General features: G+C 40.5%; 1 protein-coding gene across 1 annotated transcript in view; it reads left to right on the top strand.

Moving 5' to 3' along the window:
• The first annotated feature begins 5,134 nt into the window (after positions 1–5,134).
• CALD1 (caldesmon 1) overlaps positions 5,135–20,077 on the top strand; it is a 246,248-nt gene continuing 231,305 nt past the window's right edge. The window contains exon 1 of the mRNA XM_080391500.1: positions 5,135–5,441. The gene's annotated coding sequence lies outside the window, so the exon portion shown is untranslated. The remainder of the gene's footprint in view (positions 5,442–20,077) is intronic.

Below are 20,077 nucleotides of genomic sequence, written 5' to 3'. Positions count from 1 at the left end.
GTGGCTGGGATGCATGTGTGACCTGTATCAGTCCAGCGAGCTGGGCTAGTTTAATCAGTGGAAACTGCTGTCCTTCGATAGTGTGGATCTCTTCAACAGCAGTGGGCTGGTGAGTAGGGTCAGTGAAAGTGGAGGGAGCCATCCTGTGTGGATGGCGCTGGACCTAAAAAGTTCATTCTCAGCCTTGAACTGCCGGTCCTCAGCCAGGCTATTTTACAAAATAAAAAGTGAACGTGCATATTGTACTTATCAAGGACCTTCCACTGAAGTAGGATGCAGTGTGAACTACAGCCGGGTGGGAGTCAGCTGTGAAACCAGACGACCCTGTGCTGCCTCCATGCACCAGCAGTCCCTGAGCTGCTGTTGCATCTTCCCTCAACGTGTGTTTGCTACTCATGGTTGTCTCGGTCACTGTGTTTCCAGGACTGGGCTTCTAGCTCACTTGGTTAGGAAAGTCAGGCCTTTGTGGGATATTGGAGGGGTGGATCAGGACTGCGGCTTCCCCTTGCAGGTCTGGGGGCTACCCAGTGGGGTTGGGGCTGTCCCCCCCTACTGCCTCAGCCCTGGGGCCCTCACCAGAGACACTGGCTGCTGAAAAGGGATCGTGATGAAAAAAGGTCTTGCTAAGGTTAGCAGATCGGAGTGTTAATTTTGTGGTAGGAGTTTGACTCTCTAGAATACCAAAAGCTGGCATCTAAGCTTTCTTTTTGAAGAAGGTATGATTTTTTTTTTTAACTTCACTTGCTGATGCACTGAGTAGGATGTGCAGCTGATAGTAGTCCCTCTCTTCCTCTCTCTGCCTTCCTGCAAGCCTGTTGGTTAAATAGCCAAACTTGCCAAAGAGGCAAATTCAATTTTCTTTGTTTAAACAAACAAAAAAAGAAACAAAACAAATACTCAGCATTTATATATAGTACAAATCAAGGCAACAGATGCAGCATGCACTCAATGTGTACTTTTTTGCTTTGTCCCACTAGCTGTCTGGTCAGTCTAGGACTGAGGTGGTCCCTCAGCCCATGCTGCTCTATTGGATGCTGTCCCTTGACTGGCTGGTGGCTGGGGACCACATTGGGAGATGAAGGTGCTGATATGTTTGTTCCCTGTGCAAAGGGAAGTGAATTTGCAAGTGAAGTAAGAAGTGAGGGCTGATGTTAGCTCCAAATATTTTGGTGGTGCTGGGAAATGAAGTTTAAGGATGTGGGCTATAACCCATAAATAGCTGGCTTTCAGTAGTGCTCTTGCTTATGCTATGACTTGCTTTGTTTCCACTGGAGTGTATGAGCTGTGATTATGGATCAGGACAGTGGTCTGTCTAGTCTGCCGATGTCTCTGTGAATGGACAACATCAGATGCATCAAGAGAATTGTAGCCAAATAAGTACTCAGGACTAAGCAGTGGCTGCTGTAAGTCAATCCTCCTTTCCCACCCTTGGATACAGCTTCTTGTTTATTGTTGCTGGCTTCAGGAATAGAAAAGACTGTGCTTTCAGGGGTGTGTGAACGTTTAGGGTGGCTGAAACTTCTCTTGTCCCAGACAGAGGGTTGACCCTGTGACTCTACAGTAGCTCTTTGCCCTCTTGTCAAGCCTGGAGTGTATAACTTTTTTCTTTTGCACCCCATTCCATGTGCTTTCTTAAAAAAATAACAAAGTAAATTCAAAACCAGCTACTACATATTTAAGATAACAAAAGTAAACGCAACAAATTCATTGGGAAAACTGCAGTTACATTTGATACACAATGAAGCCTTCAAAACACAGGAAACTTGAAAATTGTGAAATATGCAAATTCAATTCTGTTTATGTTCTTTCTGAGCCACATAGTTGACTTTACTGGTTTTTGATAGTTTTTGCAAAGCAGTTTTCTCAATCCTCTTTTTAATATAAGTGATTCTATTTCACCATGATGATGCCATTGTACGGAGCTGACCCAACAATTTAGCATTCTAGAAGATGATTCATCCCAAATGTAAACAACTGCTTGCATTAAAAAAACCTGTAGTTCACTAGGTTCTTCCCTTCCCTTGTTCATAGTTCCAATTGTGATAAAGACACTGCCTCTTCTACTTGGAAAACTGGAGACTGGTTTGCATTAACTGAGTGTAGCTTAATGGCTTCTCTTGGGCAGGTGTTGCTAAATGAAAGAAAATACAGTCATATTTCAAATTCCCAGTAATCGTGAGCAATTCTGATCTATTAATGTTATCTTGGTCACACTCCTTTTTGAATGCAGAGAACTAAGAGGATTCAGAGCACGAATTGAGTACGTTACTAGTGAAGCATGTTCTTGAGCAAGAGAAGAAATGTGCTGTGCAACAAATACTGTTATAACACCTTAAAGGCAGGATAGTCTAACTCAGTGGGATCATCTACACTGGACAGCTTATGAAAACACTTCGAGTTAAACCATTGTTGTAGTTGTATGTACTAAGGAAAAATAATTGCTAATGATGAATTCATTGTTTACGCAACTACAGGACCTCTGAACTTCAAAAACATCAGTTATAACATTCTTTGCTGAAATATTCTAGCAACAAAGCTGCTGTAAGTTAAATGTAATCAATGGTTAGCTTATAATCGATACCTTGTTTTCCTAAAATGTGGATTTTTGTAGTGCTTCTACCTACCGTGATTTTAAAGTATATCTTGACATAGTAACTGCTTTCTCAGCTACTAAAGTACTGTAATCTGGGCTTGAAGTATGGTGGCAGGGTGACTTTGTTATGTTTTAATTTCTCCTTTGCCTTTCCATGATATCAGTGAGAACAAACGCGTTACCATCCGTATTGGACACAGACAGGTCCCAGCTGCATCTGGCAAGAATCTGGGGGAAATCTACTGTGAAGCAAAACTTGGAAGAACTTGTTCTACTTTAATAGCAATAAACTTCCAAAACTTGAGTTTCCTGAACACTTTGGACACTAAAAAAATATCACTAATGAGTGCTTAAAATGGGGCCTCTTCAGTCAGTCTGCCTTTCCCTGGAGGATGTTGTCCTAAGCAATGGAAGCATGTACAGCATGCTCTATTTATAGCTTAGAAAACATATGTAGTACCAATATCTTTGGCCACATTACTTTTATTGTGTTTGCAGAGCAGTTACTAAGCTGTTCTGTTCTGCAAAATTGCAAAAAAAAGATTATATGGGCTGTGCAACCTTTTCCCAAGCTCCTATATTTCAACAAGTAAAGGCTGAAAGGATGTATCACGCGTGTCCAGCCATGATGGCCTTTATTCAGAATCTGCTGTATGTTGTGGGAGTCTTCCTTTTGGCTTCAATATATGCTGGATGAGGGCCTTTGGCAGGATCACCATTACCAGTGTCTTTTACTCAGTGCATGTGCTAAATTAAAGTGAAAATGTGTCAAAGAAATGCTGCTTACATGTTGCTCTTGAAAGCTGGGTGTGGTGGGGATGTTCCCCTCATCCCTCAACAAGCTGAAAGAAAAATCTGGCTAAATAACTTACTACTCATTCTGGACAACTGTGTTCTGTTAAACAGATTCCGTTTGGATTTAGCGAGGGAGCAATGTATGTGTCTAGCAAATTATATTATACTTCTATTAGAAAGCTTTCTTGATGACCAAATAAAACTCCTTAGTGGCGATGGTGTTGATGCACTTCTGCACGGCCAGCGCTGTGGGCCCCATGGGAGTCACTGGGGCTGAAGGCTTTAGGTGGCTCACAGAACCTCTGTGGGTGCCCGAGGTGGAGGGACCTGAGCCTGGCCACCAGCTTGCAAGCTGGGCTGGCAGACCTGCTCCTTGGTGTTGTGTGTGTTGCCTCAGTGTGCTCCTTCCTAGTGCGAACAGCCGCAGCCGATTTGGAAACCTATGAGCAGGAGCTTCCTAGGATGACATTTTGACAAAGTTATTTGAAGAGGAAGGCTTTGTATGTACAGTTAAAGTCATTGGTCTGGATGAGTGTGGGGTTTAGGGTAGTCTCGACAAGTCTGGGATAAGGACAGCACGGTTTTGTCAGTAGTTTTGTGCTGAGGCTGTCAGGCTGTGTTCCTGATGGATCATTAGGTTTAACTACCTGGGTCCTAGCCTTCTGGGTGAGTGAGCTTTGTCACCTTCCTGCTGAGGGGTGAAACGGTTCCTCAGTTCCCCGTAACACTTCTTGCTCATCCACCTCCGCAGTGCCATTTGCTGTGCCACGCTGCTGGTTTCCCAGCCTGTGTTGGCTGATGGCAACATGCATGTGTTGTATCTTCTGCCAATGCTGCCTTCTGTGCTTGGGCTCTCACCTGACTATGTAGCCAGTTTGTCAGCCTGGTAGACCTGGAGTAAACTGTGTGTAAAACCAACAAGCAAGCAAGCAAACAAACCCCCAAAAAACGCCAAACCCCAAAAACCCTCAAGAAAACAAAAAACTCAACAAAATCCCCTCTCCAAATAAAAAACCAACCACAACTCCTCCCCTGCCCCCCGGCATAGCTGACTCATTTTAAGGGGAAAAACGGATCCTAGAAACAGCAATCTCCCCCTCCCCTTGTATGGAAGGAATGGCTTTGGCCTCTTGTCTCTCAAGTCAGAAATGCGTAGTAACTAGCTAAAAGAAAAAAATATATCTTAAATTGCTTATTAGTATATTACATGCCAAAATTGCCATTTATTTCTTCATCTATACATATATATATACAAACATATGTATGGGCTGATAAGCTCTATAATCTATACTTCCTCTAAGTCACAGGCATATGGCAGGAAACTCTAAAGTTTGCCTGAAAAAATTTTATTTTAATTTTTGAAAATGCCTGCACAGTAGGAGTACTTGCTCTGTGCAGTTTGGGATCCTCAGTGACAAGTATATGCACCATGAGGGTTAGGAAAGGTACGTGAATGAAACGTGTAAATATTAATCACAGAGGGAGACCATGTACAGTTTACATCACTGTGTTTTAAAATTAGTCCAGTATCTCACATTTCTGGTTTTAGTCAGAATGAAAGGCTTTTTCAAACTCCCAATTAAACCACTTAGTACAGGAATTACCTCATGCTACTTTTATGCCTAAATACTGGACTGAGGCATGACACGACAGATACCTTTGCCCCAAAATTATGGAACCAGCTTCTGCCTGGTATGTTTATATATGTGTTTTCCCTGCAGCCAGATGCTTGGATTTTTGGGAAGGCAGAAAACTGCTCACCGTAGTCTGGATGAGAATGTAGACATCTGAAATAATGTTACCAAGTGCCTTGTTGAGTGCAAGAGCAAGTACCCAGGTTAACTGTTTTGATTTGTTGGAGTGTTACGTGGGTTCTTTGTGTATGCAAGTTGGCACACAAGGTGAAGAGCCACGGAAGGCTGAGAGCCTTTGGAAAGGATTGATTTAGTCTTGGGGGAAGGCCTTCTGAAAGCATTTGTGGTCATACTGAAGTTCCCTGTGGTAGTCTGTGTAATCTTTGCAACATTTTACAGCAGAATTGCCACTAAATCAGGTAAGGGAGCAATTGTTCCATGTAGTAACTTGTTTCCTTCTCCTGGTCTCCCCTTCAGAGCTGTTTGCTTTTTACACAGAGGGATGCTCAGGTTCCCTTTAGAGGATCTTGCCTGTGCTGTGCTACCTGCTCAGGCAGTGGTTTCACTTTTGAGGAGTGTCTCTGTGAAAACGCTTCAAGTCTTTTAAATAGCAACTCCTTTTACCAGGGACTCTTAACTGTAGAAATATAACACACTGAGCTTATATGCCAAACAAATTTAACTTGGAAACCAAACATTAGGTGGTGGTGTTTTTGTTCGGTTTTGTTGTTGTTGTTTTTTGTGTGGATCTCTAGCAGTAAAGATTATTCAGCATGTCTTTTTCTTAAAATCACTTTTTTTCTGATCCCCACATAGTCCACTGCGTGTTTTTTCCTTCCCCTTGTCCCTGGTTGATCCCAGTAAGCAGTGTGTGTATCTCCCAAACTTGTCTGTTCTGGAAATCAGCCTGTGTGTGACCTTTTTGTAGGTATATGAGATTTTTTTTTTTTTTTTTAGGTTTTCCATCTATTGCCTTTTGAATAACAATTCTTCCCATTCCAGATCATTTGTTTCCAGCTTCGCAATGACTAATCATTTTCCATTATATTTTATGAAAACTAATTTGAACAACTTTTTAAGAGAAGCAATATGTACAGTAGTTGGTCTGAACAAACCCCAGTATTACACATTTTAGCATAACTATATAGAGTTTACTCTGCATTTGGTCTTCATTTCAGATATCACTTTAGCTTGAGGACTGTAAGCCATTAACTTTATAGCAACTTGTACATATTGTGAGCAGAATTCTACTAAGACTTCTAGTCTCAGATTTTTGCCACTTTTAGAATCTAAACTAGTATATTATTACAGAGAAAATTTTCATATTTATTAAATGTTTATTTTTAAAAATAAGTTTTTGTATTTCCATAAACTTTGTTCAAAGCTGTTGCTATGTGAATTTAACCTGATCCCTTTTTCATGCTGAGCCTTTCCGTCTTTCTCTGCCATCCTATTTGAACACTCTGCCTTAGCACTTGAGGTTACCATTTTACTATGAAGAGATGAATAAAGATCTATTTTGTGGATTTTGCCTTGTCGCAGGTTTGCTGCTGGACTGTAACCATATGTAGAGACTTCTAAACTGGCACGCATTTGCGAAATACTGTACTTAAATAGCACATTTGCCATCTAAACGGCCACTGTGCGATCAGTTGTGTGTTTTGTAGGGTTAGCTCAGTTTGTGGAGGTGGTGTTGTCTGTCAGACCTCAGTGAGCTCTGAACAGAAGTCGTGGTGACTGGGTAATGAAAGTAATTTGCTTAGAAAAGTGCAGCCAGCCTGGTCTATGTATATGGGTATTTTTTGCTGGAGTTGCCTAGTAAGGCTGTGAGCACTGGTATCTGTTAAGACATCTTTAAGGTTGCTGACCCTGTGGAATTCACTTAGCGTTCTGACTGCTGCATCCTTAGGAGACTAAACATAATCAAAGCTATCTGGTACTTGAGAGATAGGAACCAAAAGTTCCCTTTTCATCCTGGAGCTGCTGTGTTGCAGCAAGCTGCCAAATCCCAAAGGGAAAATTTGACCTGTGTTTTGTGTGTATGATACTGAACTGTAGTAACTCACCAAGCTGGGTTGGCCCAAGGAACTTCTCTGTATATCGTCCTTGTCCCTCTCAAGGGGATGTGATGGTGGGGATTCCCGGGGAGGCTGGCACGCTGTACTCTCGTGGTCTTGATAGTGGTAAGCACTTCACTTTTTTGGAAGGGGACTTTGCCTCTGAAAACTGATGACTTCTGAATACTTGCCACTATAACAAGCTTTTGAAAACTTATAGGGAGAAGGTACAAGTGTTATTGGTAATCGAATATTTGCACCTTGCTGATGACTAAAGCAGGTTCAGCTGGCCCAAACTTCATGAAAAGCAGAATAACAATTGCCAGTATTTTCCAAAGTCGGTATTGAAAGTTGTCCTGATGTGCGATGCACTGAGTGACCCCAGGTCTAATACTTTCCACCTCTCAGGGTCAGGTCTCGCAGGTGCATACCACATTTTCTATGATAGCGGTGGCTGTATTTATATTTTGTTGGATCCTTCCTAGAGTGAGCAGATTACTGGAGACGTACGTGATCCCCCGAGGGGTCATAGTTGCATAAAGTGCTCACATATCTTATGTAACCCAGTCTGGATTCCTGTCACCTCAATGATACTAGATACCTTATTATTTTTTGTAACTTGGCACCACTGACATGAATGTGATTTATTTGTGGACTGAGGTAGGCACGAAATCTGGTATCAGAAATCTAACTTTTTCAGTAGTGGTGAGGAATGGAAAGAAATAAACATCTCCACTTGCTCGTTAATGCAATTACCCTACCCCATCAAACATGTGCTGATAAATTTGAGAGGCTTATACTATCCATTAGGCATATGCATTCATTAGCGTAGCCATCATAAAATAAACAGGGGAGTGTCCAGCATGGGGAAAATTTCAGAGAACAAGAGCTCACATTATACAAAGCTATGATGATAAATGTCTCCTGTGGCATAATTTTAACTCTTACCATCTGTGATTCCCTGTTGCTATAGCAACTTAAAGTAAATATTAAAAGTAGTCTGAAACCAGGAAAAGCACAGCAGGGAATGGCTGTCCTGAAAGAAAACAAGCCTTCAATGTGACCGGGCAATGGCAGGAAAAAGGACTGATGAGAACTTCAGGAGTTTTAGCTTGGAGAATTTTCAATATGTAGGAGTGGGAGAGAAGGATCCCAAAAACTGTTTATAAGTGGTTTTAGCTGTGCTACCAAAACATTATCAAGATGTTTGGTGCTGTGCTTGTCATCTGTTTTCAACTTCAAGCTTGAGAAGTAATTTTACTTTAACTGTTAGGAGATCTATGGATATACATAGAAATAAATATGATTTTACATTTTTGACGGATATGGTTTTGATTTTTGTGGAGCTGGGGGGGGTGTGTGAAGAGCCCTTCTGATGCAGTTTTTAAAATATAGGAACACTGCAGTGGTGTTCATCAAATTATGCCATTCAAATAGTATTACAACTGAGCATTTAGGCCAAAGACAAAGCTTAAAAGGAGAGCTACACTTTCATGCCGGGCCAGCACAGGAGCTGCTTCCAGTGGCTTCTTCCTGGAAAATACAGGAGCTGAGCCCCATGCAGCAGGAAAAACCGACCAGGGAAAGAAGAAAAGAAAGGGTGAAAGACTGCATTTAGTGCATTTAGTGGAAGGGGCATGAAGAATTGTTTAAATAATTGAAAGTGTTGTGAAAAGGCAGAGCGCTTCAAGAACCTAGGAACTTTACTCTTTTTCTTTTTTTTTTTTTGGGGGGGGGGGGGCGTGGGGGGAGGGCAACACAAGGGAAAGCTAAATTAACTGGGGGTGCCCTCTCTAAAGAAATTCTTTCTCTGCAGTTTTTCTTCAACCAAGAAAAGCCCTGCTTGGGGGAATTACTAGCTGTTCTGGGTGTGTCCTTGCTTTGGTCTAATTGCAGTGAAGATTTGTTTAGCTTCTGTGGTGAGCATTCCTGTATGTTTTTTAGTGTTCCCTTTCATTCATTTGGCAGTGACTTCAAGAGTGATTTATAAGAGATGAGAAAACAAATGCAGATTTGATGTTGGGCAGTAGCCAGGGAACTTAGATGTGATAGCCGCTGCCTAACATTCTGCACAGTTCTGTGTGCAGTGTGTGCACCATGGTGGACTTAATGCATAGGATCTCTACTGAGCTCGCAAACCAACCTGGCCTGGGTATTCAAAACAGGCTGGGAATCCAGGTGCCATCAGCACAAATTAAAGGTCTGTGGCTGGGCTCTAGGTGCATGAGACCAGAGGAACATAAATCAGAAATTTTGTTTAGCCCTGTTATCGCTGACCTGATAGGCAGGTTTTTATCCGCAGCCTTGTGGTTTGCTCTGACAATGATAACGAATGCAAATTCTGAAAGGCAGCCAAATGTAGATGACTTTTAGGAAAGCTCTGACCCACCAGAGCTGTAACGTTTAGCGAGAAAAGTCACATCACAGTTACAGCTACTGTACATCTGAGTTTTCCTAGGTGTGTCTTTTTCCCTCTTTCATTCTCTGCTTTCTCAAAAACCTCAGCGTAATCTGAGAGTTTTCTATATTTGGCCAGTTGCTGATCAGTGCTGCCCTCAGCCTGTTGTATATCTGGAAATTGTAGACACTTCCATGGCACAAAACCAGGCTGACTGCACAGCTTCTGTGCAATGAGTCAGCTGCTCTGGAAGTATTGAGAGCTATTGACTATGTTCAAAACAGTTGCTCTATGCATGCAATAAGCCTGATGCATCTCAAAAGCCTTATAGGCTCATCCCCAAACCCCCTTGAGGTAGGTCCAAGGTTTCTCACAAGGCTGCATATTCTTTCTGCCAAGTTAATCAGGACAGAAATGGGATGTCTTAGGTGGTGGTGTGATCTAGAAAAATCTTTCCCACTCTTGCTCTAAACTGGGAGAGAGCTGTATCACATTCTCACTGATACAGCTTTTCCCTGGCTTGCTGTCCTAGCCCCAGGTGAACCATGGAGCCCCCCTCAGAAGGCTTTCCCTGAGAACCTCTGTTTTGACAGTTGATAAAGGGAACCAGTATGTTGACCTATTAGGATATGTCATAAGATACAGTTTCAGTCTTTACACTGGCATTCCTACATGTCCGTGGTGGATTCCCACAACCATGGCAAATTAAAAATTCCTCAAACTCCACCTGACTTCAGCTAATCAAATAAATAGTTTATCCAAAGCTTCACCTACTTCATCTGGGTTGCGAGTACCCATTGTGCAAAAAGGCTTCATCAGAGCCTTTCGAAGAATATTGTGCAGTCTTGTAAGCTTAACTTTTAGGATTTTTTCTTCATGTACTCCATTTTTGTCTGCTTAGTTTGTGGGGAATCCATTCCTGTACTGAAGTACTTTCTGGCATGCTGCAGGAAGGAGAAAGGGTTTTCCAGGAGTTCTGGGAACAAGCCAATTGCTTGGAAGTCCTGCCGGAAATATTACTTGGAAGTTGCATAGAAAATAATAAAACTTTCATGTATTTGCCTAAATTAGGCCATTGTTCAACAGCATATCTAGTTGGATATGGTGGAGACGCATGCATACATGTGCCTTGTTTGTCTGCTCAGGGTGTATATTATTTAACACAGACAGTGTGCTTGGCGGTCTCTTACTACTGAAGATAAAATGTTTCCTGCTTTGAGGAATTTACAGCCTAGATGGACACTTCATGAAGTCAAAATCCAACAGCAGCTCAAGATGGAAGAGTTCATTTTAGGAAGTTTATCTCTATTTCATGATGGTGATGACATAATTTTTACTTGGAGGAGTAGGATTTATGCTGATGTACTTTCAGCTTGTATGCCAATCTCCTTATGTATTGCATTAGACGGTCCCTGCTGCAAAGGTTTGAAATCTCAACTAGATTAAGATATCTGATCTCTGCTTCCCAAAAGTTCCACTGTGTTGTCAAATGAAAGCAGAAAGCTGATGGAAGACATAGGAGTGTGCAAAAGGCCTGCCATATTTCACCGGGATTTACTCTGACATCTGCATGTAGCTAGCTGATTTTTCTTTTTTCTTTTGACCCAAATAGCAACATAACTGAGATCAGCAGTCAGCAGCACACATTCTTTAATGAATCTAGAGAATTCAAATTATTGTTTTATGGGGGAGGTGATAGCCATGCAATTAGGATTTCCATCTGTGTGATCCTCTACATTGGTATGGTGGCAAACGTAGCATTAAATAAGCTTATTGCAGCTGTGGGAGGAGAGCTAAGGGCAAACTTACTCTGTTCACAGTTGTTGTAGAATTTTACTACTTTGGAAACTTTGCATATGTTTACAAAACTTCCATATAGATGCTTCCTGAAGCCAAATGCTTAGATGGTCCTGAAGTTCCCTAACTCCCTATTTGCCCATCGCTCTGGTTAGCTCTGAACTTGCTGCCCCCTCAATGAAAAGCCCTTACCGGTCTTGTCATAGTCCAGGGTTTTGCAGTGTAGATCAGTGCACGTTTTCAACCAAACCTGACCCTTGTTTTGCATGAAGCTTAGTTTGGAGCCGGTTTAAGCCTCTCTGTAGTTTTACATTTGGACTGTAAGGGATACATGCTTTCATACGTGTTTTAGAAACTTGTACAAAATGTAGGGTTTTTTTTTGACCGAATGTTGTTTTGCAGTTAGAGGCCATGTTATGCTGCCTGTCCTCTGTGCTGGTGACGTATTATTAAATTGTAAGTAACTTCCAAGTTCCAAAAGGCATTTCCTTCCTTATTCCGTCCCTCTAACTTTCTATCTTGTTCAGGCTGCAGTAGTTTCCATGCTTGCAGTTCACAATCCCATGGATCTGGAGAGCTCATGGTGGCTATCATTTTATTGTGCTGAGTACTTTGAAAGTTGTAATGAGACTGTGTGGTAAAGTTAATACAGCCTCCTGGTTATTCTCACAGTACTTGCAAAAAATTACTTGGTGTCATGACTTCATATCCAGATGACTGCATAAAATCAGGAAAATTCTTAATGCCTGTTCTCAGGGATATATATTTTTTAATTTATTGGTGCCGTGAAAATGCAATCATTTTATCAGGGAGATAACCCAGAACTTTCCAAATGTTGATGAATAGCATGCCAAGTCTTTTCTGCGTTCAATAATAAAGTTCAAGGTATAATGCACTGGACACATGGGAAAAGATCCTTTTTGCTTGCAGATGAATGATGTGCCAACTCTTTGTTCTGCTTTCAGCATGCTTGTGCCTGGAGATGCAAATTATTATTATTATTATTACTATTATTATTATTATTAAGAAGAAGGTTACAGGCCTTTCAAAAATTCTGACTTGCTTAATCTATTTAGAATCCTAATGTTTTATCAATTAAGGGGCATGAAAATTAAGTTTTATGTCATCTCTTGTAGGATGTTCTTAAAGGTCTTGTGGAATAAACCCTTCTGCTCAGAAAATACTGCTCACCTAACCCATTACTACCTTCCTGTTGGTAATAATTGGTGTTGTATATAAGTAACTTTCCTGTTGAATTGTATTTTTTATTAATCAAGAAGAGGGGAGGAAATGAAATGCTAGCATAGTTTTCATAAAAAATAGTGCACTTTTTTTTTTTTTTAGAAGGTTACTGCTTGCAGAACATAATACTGTTATACTGTCTTACCAGCCCATTTCAATTATTGTGATTAAAAAAAGTGATGGGCAAGGCATACTCCAGTTATTTGTGAACCACAGCACTGAAGTGAGCACCCATAACAAATGGTCCCTTCCTGGTTTATAATATTTATTTCCTGCAAGGCCTTTCTAGCTCTTCCTGCACCATCAGCCTTTTTTGCCTGAGAAACAAAAAAGAAAAAAAACACAATGAATTTGACTTAATGCACCGAAATAATCATGCTGCAAAGGTCAGCCTTTCCCTGGAGTTGTCTTACTATTCCCATGCTAAGGATAATATAGTCTGTCCTTTATAGAACAGTAATAACTGCATGATCTTGGATACCCGTGTGTGCTAGCAGGGAAGGGATGGCCCCGGTGCCTAATCTCCAGGATGTGTGGCTGTAACCCTTCAGAGACCCAGATCCTCTAGAGCCGGGCAGTGATTTGTGGAGTAATGCTGGGGAAGCTGCTTTCTCATTTAACGTGTTGCTTATTAACTCCTTTGCCAAATAAGATGAGAGATTCTTTCAGGTGCTTGAGTGATACTGGGGAGGCATGTGGCAGAAAAGCCAGGTACCGCATTTACCTCATAGTGCTAAACGTAGAGATGTCCATTCAGGACAGCCCAGAGCTGGGCAGTTTGTGAGGTAAGGTTTCGGGAAATACAAGTGCTTTAACAAATAGGCTCACTGGACCTGATAATCCCTGATATTTCAAAATCTATCTGTGGAACAAAGCAAGAATAATATACAAAATCATGCATATATGTATGATATGCAATCCCATGTAATCGTAAGCAAGTGTAATGTGTGGTCTGAGTAATATGCTGCTCTAGATTAGCTCAGTTGTAAGAGGCTACTGAAGCTAATGGGAGCTTTTTGTAAATCTGGGGTTCTTCCCAGGGTGGCTGTCTGGCACTGTGGCATCATAAGAGGCCTTGTGGTATGTATTTGTTCCTTTAGAAGTAATGTCTGCATGTTTATTCCTCATGAAAGATACACATTTACAAACAACAGGTCTCCATACGTACAATGTGAATTCCTTATGCCTGGTGAGGATGTGGTTGCCAGCCTCATCAGACCCAGATGTGATGGGATCAAGTGTCCAGCAATAGGCTACTGGGGATGGGCATTATGACTCTATATCGCACATGCCACTGTCACCCAGAACAGCCACAGCTGTCTTTTGCCTGAACACTCAACGGGTCACTGATCAGCACAAGGACAACAAAGTGGAGAGATACTAGCTGATAATCAGGACTTGTTTTTACTGTGAACAGGAAACTAGTGAGTTTTTTGGGTGGTAGTCCCTATCCCCTAAGGATGATTTATACCTGTTTGTGTCCCTCCATGGTTGGGTTACCATACTGGCCCAGAGGAAACTGGTACTCTCTTGGCAGTCTGTGGGCAGCATTAGCTGCTTCAGGGGGAGGTGGTACATGCTCTGGCCATACTCTAGCTGCAGGTTTACTTGTCACCTTGACTGTCTAGAGACGCCCAGGTGTGTGTTTGTGGTTTTTTGTTTTGTTTTTTTCTTTCCCAAGAGGAATAACTTTATAGTAAATGGGATAGGCTTAACAACTCCACAATTTATTAATTGCCAGATGAATAAGCTCCTAAGCAAAAAAACCCCCAAAAACAAAAAAAAAACCCCAAAACCAAAAACAAACAACAAAAAACAACCCAAACCAAAACCACCCTAATTTTTTAGGTGTTAGCAACATACAATTGTGTAACTGAGGCTAAGTACTTCTGCAAAGGGTCGTAACAGTACTCTGCTAAAAACTCTAGTCACCATATTTCACTATGATCTTTGGCTGATGCTAATGGTACCAAGGAATTACTGAGCAAAAATAAATGCCTCTGTGAAAAGAAAAATCATTAACAAGGTAATACAAATGGCATCTATAAATGTCTGATGTTTCTTCTTTATCTGAAAATCCAGAGAGGGTACTTAATCAAATGTTCTCTTTGGTAGGTACAAAGCCACGTAGCTTCTGGCCCATCTATCTAAAGTACAGGCAAGGGAGAAAGCTACTTTGTAAGGTCAATGTGTCTGCTAATTGATAATTTGGCAAGCTGGCAATGATTATCAACGGCATGAGAAAAGTGACAAGGTGATATCTTCCGCCTACGCAGCTGTCTAAGCTCTTAAGAATTCTGCAAGTATCCTGAAGCTGCTCCATCAAAATAACTCCTTCTATTATTTGGAATTTAAATTCAACCCTGAAAGGTATGTGAGAGCTGCAGAGTATTTTACTAGTGATATGGTGTGCCTGTAAGTTGTATTCTATGCCAAATTATGCAGCAGTACTTCTGTATAGCATATACAGTAATTAGATATGGAACACAAGCCTAACGTTTGGCCTTAGGGAGTTTAATTCAGTTGATTGTAGTGTTGGTGAGAAAATGAGTTCCATAATTGAGGCTGAGATCTGATGTCCCCCACAGTATTTGAGTATTCAAATACAAGTTTCTGGGAGAAGTCCATTTCTAATATTCACACTAATTTATCATTTTAACTGACATACTTGCAGCCCAGTACAATTGTAGGTTAAACAAAAGGAAAACAGGATATTAAAGGATCCGATGGGTTGCATCCAAGTTTTGTGTGTGTCTCTCTCTACTGGCTTTCATGGAATGTGGCCCACTGTAGAAATAGTTCTTGAATTCTTTTCGTTGGAAACACTGACAAAAATTAATATGCCCCTAAAGTGAAACAGACCTGGGAAACAAAACAAAACTCAGCCTCTTATAATTCTCCAAGCCAAAGGGAGTGCAGAAGCTAAACAAATACCATGAAAATGTAAGAGAAGATTTATGCTTTCAGTTTTAATACTTTACTGTATGAATAAGAAAGATAAGGTAATGGTGGCCTATCTGCTAATTAGAATAGTGCTGGAGACATACTGAAAATGGAAATTTTAAATGTTCGGAGGCTTACTGGAATTTAAACAGTGGGTATTTGAAAGAGGTGATTTTTAGAATGGTTCTGGAATGGCCCAGGTTGTATTTGGACCATGGTGCTGGACTCTTGTCTGATGACAGCAGTTCGCACCTAAAAGCCGCCTTCAGAGCTGTTGTGGTTAGTTCTGAGTGTGCAACCACCAGCAGCAGAAACAAGGTCTTTAGGGACCAATTCTCAATAGAAAAATCTGGTGAAATATACTCCAGTAGGGTAAAGTCTCCTTAAAATGGATGTAACTATCCTTAAGGCCCATGTATGGATCCAGTAATACCCCTGTGAATACATTTGCTAGCTGGTTTGGTAACTTGTCACACTTTAACAAGCATGTCACAGAATTCTAAGGTGTGGGAGGTTTACTGAGGCATATCTCTTGTTGAAGGAACAGCTCTAAATAAAACAGAAGTGTGAAAAATTCACTCTGAGACAGTTTCTTTCAAAGTTCAGCACATCTACCTTTCATTGGGAAGGAGCTACTCCTTAGTGAATGACATTTTCCTTTGCTGTTTTAATCTGCATGGAATTGTTTCCACGTGAAAGCGTACAGTGATGTGATTTTTGTAGTAATGTTGCTGTTTTTGCAGTGTTGTGCAAATGGCAGTTAACAGAACACAAAAATGGGATCCTGGAAGTCATCCTGAAAAGCATAATGAAAAATATTTTTGCCTTTTTGTATGAATTAAGTGCAATGATTCAATTGATGCTGAATCCCTGCTTCCAGGCTGGTTCCTCCTCTCCACGCCCCCTGCCCTGCCACTTTTTGTTTGCTTGTTTGGTTGGTTGTTGTTGTTGTTTTTTAGTTTAAGTTATTCTGGGTACAGCGCTATTATAGGAAATCCCCATTCTTCAAACTGAGAGTAGTTTTGCTGCCAACTTACATGGTGCCCAATTTAGCTTTAAATGTAATGGGCTTAATCCTGCAGGAAGGTAGTGCTTTGCATGAAAGAAGACATCATATTTTTTTTTCTATGGAAGAAAGTACTGGTTTAGGTGGACTATGATAGTAAGTATTGAAATATTCTGTATCTATTTGGGGAGCAAAGCAGCGCATCTAGAGACCTGCTTTTCAGAATGCAACAATGGGCATTTAAGTGGAATTTTTTTTTAATGCTGTGATGATTTTTTTTGGTTTTTTAGAACTTGAATTTTGGCCTTTGATTTCCAGTTCTTAGCAAAGAAGGCCTGAAAGTGTGTGTGTTCTGAATTCTTCTCCAGTTGATATTTGCATCATAAGGTGCAAAGTCCAGAACGTTTCTCTGAACAGGTGGAGGCCCTATGTACAAGCTTACACCTGGTAAGTAATGAGCACTCAGACCTCTCAGTACGCGGTACTGCTGAGATTGTGCTGGAAATAGTTTCTGGACAAACACCAATAATTCTGAGAGTTTAAGTCAAGGAAAATCCCTCTTACCTTGCAAGTAACTGGGAGGAATAAATGTAAAATGAAATCTGTGTTAGATCATTCTAGCTGCTTATTGCAGTACACCGTGGTTAGGAAGAGGAACATATGATCTATCCTCCACTGTATACATTCCAGAAAAATGTATTTGTTGAGTTTGTTTATAGACACTTCTGTGGGGCTCACCACTGCAGTATTATTTCATTGCTCTTCGGCCATTCATGCTTTTAATGGAAAAGGGCAGATATTTTTCCTCAATAGAGTTTTGTAAATGAGGGCACATCACTGAAATTTATAGCAAGCCTAAATTGTTACTCTAAAATAATTAGGTTTTCTTCTAAAAATGTCACTATTTTGCAGCAGTTTTTGGCAGGACAGAAATGAAACAATGAATATACTCTTCATGGTTCTTTAAATGTACTAAGTGTTAAATGTGAAATTAAATTGTGAAAAAACTCTACTGTGCATAGTTTTTCTGACTTGCACCAGTGTTTGTTTATCTAGATACTTGATTATTCTGGTAAAGGGCATATGTGATAGGAAGTACAGCTGCTTGGAAAGTATTGATGCCTTTAGTGACCTGCCTCTCTCCCAGTCCTCAAAGTGCTGATGACAATGAAAAGAATTTCATTCCTAATAAGAAAATAAGAAACTTTTGAAAGTTTAATTCAGGAAAAATATCTTAATCATAACTTTTTAAAGTGAAATAATAACAAACTGTGCCAAGTAAATTTGTCGCTTAAAATTTGATCTCTGCCATCTGCTCCTGCAGTCCCTCACTACCCCAGGATGTAGTTCAGTCTTTTTGCTGGGCCACTGTGCAGGGCATCGTGAGAAGCTCAGTTCAGCTGAAAAACTTGGCCTCAAATGAGCGATGTTTTGAAGCACTGGTCCTGGAAATCTTGAAAGGCAATGTCTTAGCATTCCTGATGGTTAAATTTTCCAGATGAAACAATAAACCTATTTTATTTTTGTTATTGTTTTGGTACACACATTTAGCAGTTCTCATAGGAAAACATGATTTCCACAGGGGAAAAGTCTTGCTGAACAACCAATTTTTCTATATCAGTATTTCTACTTGGAATTTTAGATTATGCCAAGAAGAAAATTAAGAAGCCTGAAGTCCTAATCCCACTCCTGATATTGATTTGATGCTTAAAATCAATAAAATTTCTCATATTTTTGTATAATACTGTTGAGCCACTGATTGGAGAAAAAAGTGGTATAAAGATTTAACTCTTGATAGAACATTGCATACTTGAAACACTATACATAATTTTTAATGTTGTTATCTCTGCTAATGTTTTGAGCCAAAACTATCTCTGCAATATGACCCAAAATGAGAACAAGAAGATAACTTATATATAAAAAAAAAAAGTTGTAACTGTCAAGTCTTTCATCTATACTATTAGTACACCATGTGTGGTCTCTCTGAAAGCTAAAAAGCTGATAGCTTTGACTCTCATAACTCATATGTACAATAAGTATTTCTTCTGGTATATGTTTTATAAAGTTTTTTGCCAGTCTTGAAAATGTTGCAGCTTGCAAAAGAGCCTGAAGCGAGAAAGAATGTTTTAAGTAAAGAATACAATGGGAATTCAGAGAAATTCACAGGAAGAGAAGAAATCTGATCCTGGAGAGCTTTCTGGTAATCTGGTCCGAAGGGGAGAGGTATGATTCCTCAAAGCCATAGTTGATAGACATCAACTGTTCAAAGCTAACAAAATGAACAGGAAAAGAACTGATGTGAGGGCCAAAGGAACTCTGTTTAGTCAAAGATGTGAGGGACAAAGCTTGTGCTGGCTCTGCTGAGCTATAGTGGGGACACTCTACGACAAAGGAAGGGAAAAATTGCAGGGATGGGTGGCCCTCCAAGAGCAAGGGATGGGAGAACTGATTGCCTTGTAGAAAGGTAGCTGAGATGAAATTGCTGAGTTTTCCTACGTTTGCTCTGAAGTAGGTCTTTTTTCTTATCCTTTTGTTGTGTTTCTAGTTTTGTAATAAGGATGCTAAATTTTACTCTGTGAGAATTAATTTGGATTATTTTTGTCCTTTGATTGCTTTAAGAGAGGTTTTAGGGGAACCCGTTTGGGCATGAGGACTCTCTTGTTGTGGGCAGTCAGACTTTGCAAGGCACCAAGTGTGAGGAAAAGACTTCCTTGACACACGTAGTCCTGTACCCTTTTGGACAGCAGGATACAGTGAGAATTGTCAAATGGACCCTCAATAGTGATTGTCAAATGGACCCTCAGCAGCGTGATACGTGCACTATTGGCTCACACAGGAATAAACTTTGTTTATCCCTATTGAAAATCCTCTGTTTCTAACCCTGGGCAACTAAGTGATAGCAACTATCATTTAGCCCAAGCTTTGGGGTTTTGATGTATTTAAATACGAAATGGGTATCACAGATGTAGTGAAAGTTTATCTTCCCTTCCACGTGCTTCTTGTAATGCTATATAAGAGAGAAATCCCTTTTGAAGGCAGAAGGGTTCCTGTGTATGGATGTTATGAGGAGTTTATGTGTATTTAGTTATAGGGGAAAAAACCCACCCTGCTCTGATAATACCCCGTAAGCCAACTCTTTTGTGTTAGCAGTGTTGCAAGCACGGAAGACAGGTACAATAAAATTACAAAGTATTGTCTCTCTGTAAAATTGCTAATATTGGTTATAAAGCTTATACTTGCCAGATATTGTTGCTCATTCATTCCAGTTGGGTGGGTGAGTCTAGAAATCTTGAGTCTAATGCATCGGCCATTGAATTCAAACTTCAGTGGAGCAAAAGTTTCTTACTGCTGTATGAGAAACTTTCTTGGCAACCTATGAATTGCTTCATTTCTAGCACACGGGATGCCCCACATGAAGAAATAAAAACCAGCTGCCTGACACTGACTGAACTCTTTCTCTATAGATACAGAAGGGCAAGATAATGTTCACAGCTAGAAGGATATATCCTGATTATTGAAGGTTTCCATGCATTTGTCTACCTATCTGTAAGCTGGTGTTGGAATTCTTAAGCCTTCAGAAACTCACCAGAAATGGGCACTCTGAAACTGCTT

The sequence above is a fragment of the Falco punctatus genome, assembly GCF_963210335.1.
Source record: "Falco punctatus genome assembly, chromosome: 6".
NCBI classification, from domain to species: Eukaryota; Metazoa; Chordata; class Aves; order Falconiformes; family Falconidae; genus Falco; species Falco punctatus.
The sequence above is the reverse complement of the archived record's forward strand: the minus strand, read 5'-3'. Positions and strand labels throughout refer to the sequence as shown.